This window comes from Hyperolius riggenbachi, chromosome 7 (genome assembly GCF_040937935.1).
Source record: "Hyperolius riggenbachi isolate aHypRig1 chromosome 7, aHypRig1.pri, whole genome shotgun sequence".
Lineage (NCBI taxonomy): Eukaryota > Metazoa > Chordata > Amphibia > Anura > Hyperoliidae > Hyperolius > Hyperolius riggenbachi.
In genome coordinates, this window is record NC_090652.1 from 218945142 (window position 1) to 218951141 (window position 6000).

The window sequence follows — 6000 nt, forward strand, 5'->3', positions numbered from 1 at the left end:
CACTTTGTAGGCAGGTGAGGAGATTAGACCTGACCCCACTCAGGTTAAGAAGTCCCTCTCTGTAGATAGGAAAGAAAGGGGTAACACCCCTCCACCTAGGGTGGACATAGCAATATACTGATAGTTTTAACAGAGGCACAAATGCATTGCACGGTGGAGTAATTGAATACATTTATTGTCAACTATTAATCAACAGAATCTGTGTCTACTTTGAGGAGGTAAGTCCACCACTACCTCTTCTTGTAAACAGCTTTTAACAAGTTTTATCCTGTATTGGAGCCTCTGTTGAAACTATCAGTATATTTCGGAAAATCACATCCCTCAAGTGAGATCCCATACATAGCATTACATTAGCAAGAGCTTTTCAAATCACAGGTGCTCAGAAAAGCACTGCTAGTGGGTCACAGGCCTAAAGGTGGCCATACATGGTACAATTTTTCAATTTTTTTCGATTAGATAATTTAGTTCGATTATTCCGTTAGATCGAATATAAAGATTTTTCCAGCATGTCCGATCATATTTTTCTCGAAAAAACGGGATAATCGTTCGAATTTCTTGATCGAAAAAAAATATTATTTTCGACTTGCATTCGATTCGATCATTTACATCGAAAAAACGGGATAATCAAACGTTTTTATTGTACCATGTATGGCCATAAGGCTACATTGCAGTGCAGCATAACAACTGCTTTATATTGCGGCTTGTCACACTGCAATGCTCCACCTATTGGACGTTCACAAGGCAGGGGGTGTGTTGCGGTATATCGGCACGCGGCATCGTAATGCACTGCATACAGGCTCCATATCTCATTTCAGTTCAATGAAGCTTTCAGGTAGCAAATTACACTTGCTAATTCTAGACTAATGCTACGTACACATTTGCGATAACGATCGTTCGCTAGGAACGATAATTGAAAGACAAACGATACGGCAATGATAGGAATGCAACGATGGGATGCAGCCAGGGTCGTATTTGTACTTTCCAGTGCCCTAGGCCTGCTGTCACCAAGCACCCCCCCCCCCCCCCCAAAAAAAAAAATTGTCCAACACACTGACTAGCGATCATTGGTTTGAATTGGCTCATCTCAGTTGTGCTGCTTTGCCTCCCATTCAACAAATAATTCCTGTAATTTGCGCTCCTGCCCGGGTGTGCACAGCGGCCGATAGTGTTCTGGGCATGCATACTTGAGAAATGACGCTGATGTATGACCGGTACTTGTCAAGAATGCATAACACTGTACCTGCCATGGGCAGGAGCGAGGAATTACAGGGAGCGCGAGTGGCCAGAGCATGCGCTGCTTCTTTGTCCTCTGTGCGACTGGCTGCAGTCGGAGCCACAAACAGGTGGCAACTGGCAGGGCAGTGCAATGGAGAGAAGCCCATCCAAAACAGAGAACAGGTAAGTAGCAAACATCCTATCAAGACCCACTTTGGATGTGCTGTTGTAATTATAGTGGACCTGAACTCAGAAATTCCTCTCTGCTCTAAAAGATATGCAACAACATATCCTTTCAATAAAAACATTTTTGTTACAGCTGATACAAGTCCTGCAATAAATCTGCAGTGTGTCTACTTCCTGCTTTTATGGAAGTAGACATATTTTGAACATCCTGTGCTTTCAAATGAGCTTAGCTGTTGTGGCAGTCAGGTGACACTCACAGTGTAGAAGATCAAATTACAACTTGTGACACAGAGGAGGGGGAATTAGACAGGCTCTTGAAATACATACATGGTACATATCTCTGTTTTCCTTCTGTCCTGTGCAAGAGTTCAGCTCCACTTTAAAGCATCTGAATGACATTTACGGTATTTATATTTGCTGAAAAATCTATGCATCTCTTTTGAATGCTGAATGTACATATGGTGGTGTGCTCTAACATATAGACAGTATACGGGAACAAAGTCTGAAGAAGGCTTATTTAAATTGCCTTTAAAATGTTTTTTAGGGTAAATGAGGCATGTAGCATCATGTTTTTTTAATGATGTGGGGACTTAAAATCCCTCTCTCTCTCTCAGATGGGAAATCCGAGTTTGCTCGGACAGTGCTATTCAGAATTTAAAAAATATCCGAATTGCTATTCAAAGTTCGGATAGTGGAAAAAGTTCAGATTATCTGGGTAGTTCGGATACCCAAATATTGGATGAACACCACTGCTCAGGTGTCATTTAAAATGACAGTTTAGCAATGAAAGGGAAGAAAACAGCATTTTTTATCCTGCAGTCTCATAGATGGTAGGAGCTGGAGGACAGAAAATTAGTCAGGAAAGAGTTAACTAAGGAAGAGAAGCGACCACTGCTACTAGGAAAAAAAAAGAAAAACAGTCATAAATTAGGATTAGATAAATTAACAACTGCAGGGGCCAGTGTCAAAGCTGTAAAAGAGGTGAAGAAACTGCAGAGCTCACTGATGTTTGGGAATGCCTGCATTAAAACTCAGTGGAACTTAGTTCTATCTGCTTTGTAATGTAAATCTCTGGTATTTCTCACATCGATCTGTAAGTCTATCATACAAAGGAATGGATTATCAGGTGACCGTTATGATTGATAATGATTGTTTTAACACATCATGAAGTGAGAGAGAGATGCAGGGATTGGGGAACTCTGGAATTCAGCTATTAGTGCAGAGCAGGGCGCTGGCTGGCTGCGCTGCGGGACCAGAAGAGATGATTTACTTTGACATATGACCTCTTCTCTCTCCAAGTCATGCTGCCCTTCTTATCTTATCTAATTTTATCGCCCTAGGCCGTGGCCTTTCTGGCCTTTCTAGAAATCAGGCCCTGGGGAGAGGTCAGTGCAAGTACACCCACTGCCACTCCATATACTGGGGAGAGGTCAGTGTAAGCACACCCCCTGCCACTCCTTATACTGGGGAGAGGTCAGTGCGAGCACACCCCTGCCACTCCATATACTGGGGAGAGGTCAGTGCAAGCACACTCCTGCCACTCCATGTACTGGGGGGAGGTAAGTGCAAGCATATCCCTGCCACTCCATATAATGGGGAGAGGTCAGTGCAAGCACACCCCTGCCACTCCATATACTAGGGAGAGGTCAGTGGAAGCACATTCCTGCCACTTCATATACTGGGAGGAGGTCAGTGCAAGCATATCCCTGCCACTCCATATAATGGGGAGAGGTCAGTGCAAGCACATCCCTGCCACTCCATATACTGGGAGGAGGTCAGTGGAAGCACGTTCCTGCCACTACATATACTGGGAGGAGGTCAGTGGAAGCACGTTCCTGCCACTACATATACTGGGAGTAGGTCAGTGCAAGCACACACCCTGCAACTCCATACACTGGGAGGAGGTCAGTGGAAGCATATCCCTGCCACTCCATATACTGGGAGGAGGTCAGTGCAAGTATATCCCTGCCACTCCATGTACTGGGAGGAGGTCAGTGCAAGTATATCCCTGCCACTCCATGTACTGGGAGGAGGTCAGTGCAAGTATATCCCTGCCACTCCATGTACTGGGAGGAGGTCAGTGCAAGTATATCCCTGCCACTTCATATACTAGGAGGAGATCAATACGAACATATCCCTGCCACTTCATATACTAGGAGGAGATCAATCCGAGCATATCCCTGCCACTTCATATACTAGGAGGAGGTTAGAGCAAGCATATCCCTGCCACTCCATATAATGGGGAGAGGTCAGTGCAAGCACATCCCTGCCACTCTATGTACTGGGAGGAGGTCAGTGCAAGCACATCCCTGCCACTACATATACTGGGAGTAGGTCAGTGCAAGCATATCCCTGCCACTCCATATACTGGGGAGAGGTCAGTGGCTGTAATGACAATGCATTTGAGTGGCTGCTCTCAGCTGTGATTAGAGCACTAGCAAGCATCCCAGGAGAGCAGCTGGCAGGCATTGAATTCACCACTTGCCAGCTGCCCGGCTGAAAGAGGCCGTAGGGAGGAATGACACACGATATGTGTATTTGATCAAGCGAAGCTATATTTTTCCAGTAGCCAGCAAATTCCAATGAGAAAATGCATGCATTGTGCAGAAAAGTAGTGCAGGCTTTTTTGGTTTTATTTATATGCTATACATTTTTCGTTTTTTGCATGCGATTACGCATAGCGGCAAAACACATGCGATTCCCCAAGCAGTGACATAGCTAAGGAGCTTTGGGCCCCAGTGCAAGTTTTATGCTAGGTACAGACGATGCAATTTGCCATCAGATCGATGGGCAATCTGACAGGAAGTTACAGTGTGTTTACATGTCCAAACTGCTCCTGATCAATAACGGGATCGATTTTTAGATGTTGCCTTTCCAAAATCGATCCTGTTATTGATCTGGCGACAATCGGACATGTTGGAAATAATCGGTTTGATCTCATTGGCAGGAAGTTGTATCGTGTGTACCCAGAATTACATTGGGTCCCCCAAGCATCCTATTCATAAAAATTCATATGGTGCAACAAAACCTGCCAAGGACAACCACAGTGTCAGAGGAGTTAGCAGAGGAGAGGAAGAGTTTATCGATTATTACCACTATTCAAACTATTTATAAAAGTGAACATTATCAGCATAGTACCACTGAAGAGCTAATACTGCGGTTGGTAGGGCCTAGTGGGCACCTCTGGTCCAAGGGCCCCAGTATGGTCACAACCTCTGCATCCCCTTTTGCTGTGGCACTGCCCTGAAGTATGATCCCTGCCTCAGGGCTCAAACCCACTAGCAGCATATTCTATATATAGCGATTTTATAGCGATTCGAAAAAGCTCTAGCTAATTTAATGCTATGGGGGATTTTTATGGTATCACATCCATACCATTACATTACATTAGCAAAAGTTTTTTTTTAAATCACAAAGGGCTCTATTCTCAAAGACTTCCCGCATGCGGTAAAGTACATGCGGGAAGTTTGCACCCAAAATACCGTCAAGTTTGCATTCTCTAAATTTTCCGCATGTTTTTCCCGCATGCGGAAAAAGTGTGGTAAAAGTGCGGGATTCATGCGGAGAACTTTCCGCAAAAGTCGGTATTTTCCGCAATAAAAGATCAATTCTCAAAAATGTTCAGGCGCATCATTTCGTCGTTAATTACCGATTTTTTATCACCTACAAGTAGTAGGTGATATATTCCGAATCCCATTGACTTTAATGAAGTGTGGAGGCTTAAGGGCTGTGCTTGCTGGACTTTAACTTTTTTTTTTAAACACTTTTTCATGCGACCTTTTTACCGCATGATTCCCGCATGAATAATGGCTGTTTCAGCATCTTTTTTCCCGCATGCGGCAAACATGCGGAAATTGTTAGTGAATGCTAAAAAAATGTGGAGTTTACCGCTGGCGGGAATTTACCGGTAAAATTTTGCGGTACTTTTGGCTCTTTGGCCTAGTGCACACCGGAGCGTTTCCGCTGCGGTTTGCGATCTGCTTGCGGGTGCGGATCCGCTAGGGTAATGTATTTCAATGGGCTGGTGCACACCAGAGCGGGAGGCGTTTTGCAGAAACGCATACTCCCGGGCTGCTGCAGATTTTGGATTGCGGATGCGTTTCTGCCTCAATGTTAAGTATAGGAAAACCGCAAACCGCTCTGAAAAACGGCACTTCAGAGCGGTTTGCCAGGCGTTTTTTGTTACAGTAGCTGTTCAGTAACAGCTTTACTGTAACAATACATGAAATCTACTATACCAAAACCGCTACACAAAACCGCAAAACGCTAGCTAAAACGCTGCAGAAAAATAAGAAAAAGCGTTTCAAAATCTGCTAGCATTTTGCGGATCTGCTAGCGGTTTTTGGTGTGCACCAGCCCTTTGAGAATAGAGCCCAAAGCACTCAGAAAAGTGCTCCTTGTGGGTTTGAGACCTCAGTGAGCAGAAGCCTGCTTGGTGAATACAGTTTTTTCCCTGTTTGCTTTAGGGAATTTGCACAACAAGCTGTTAAAAATTAAAAGGACACACTCACTACCGATGTTTGTTTTCCCAAAACGCCCCCTGCCCCGCAGACAGTTATTGTTTTGCACACTTATTTCAGGCATCCTTCAGATCATCAG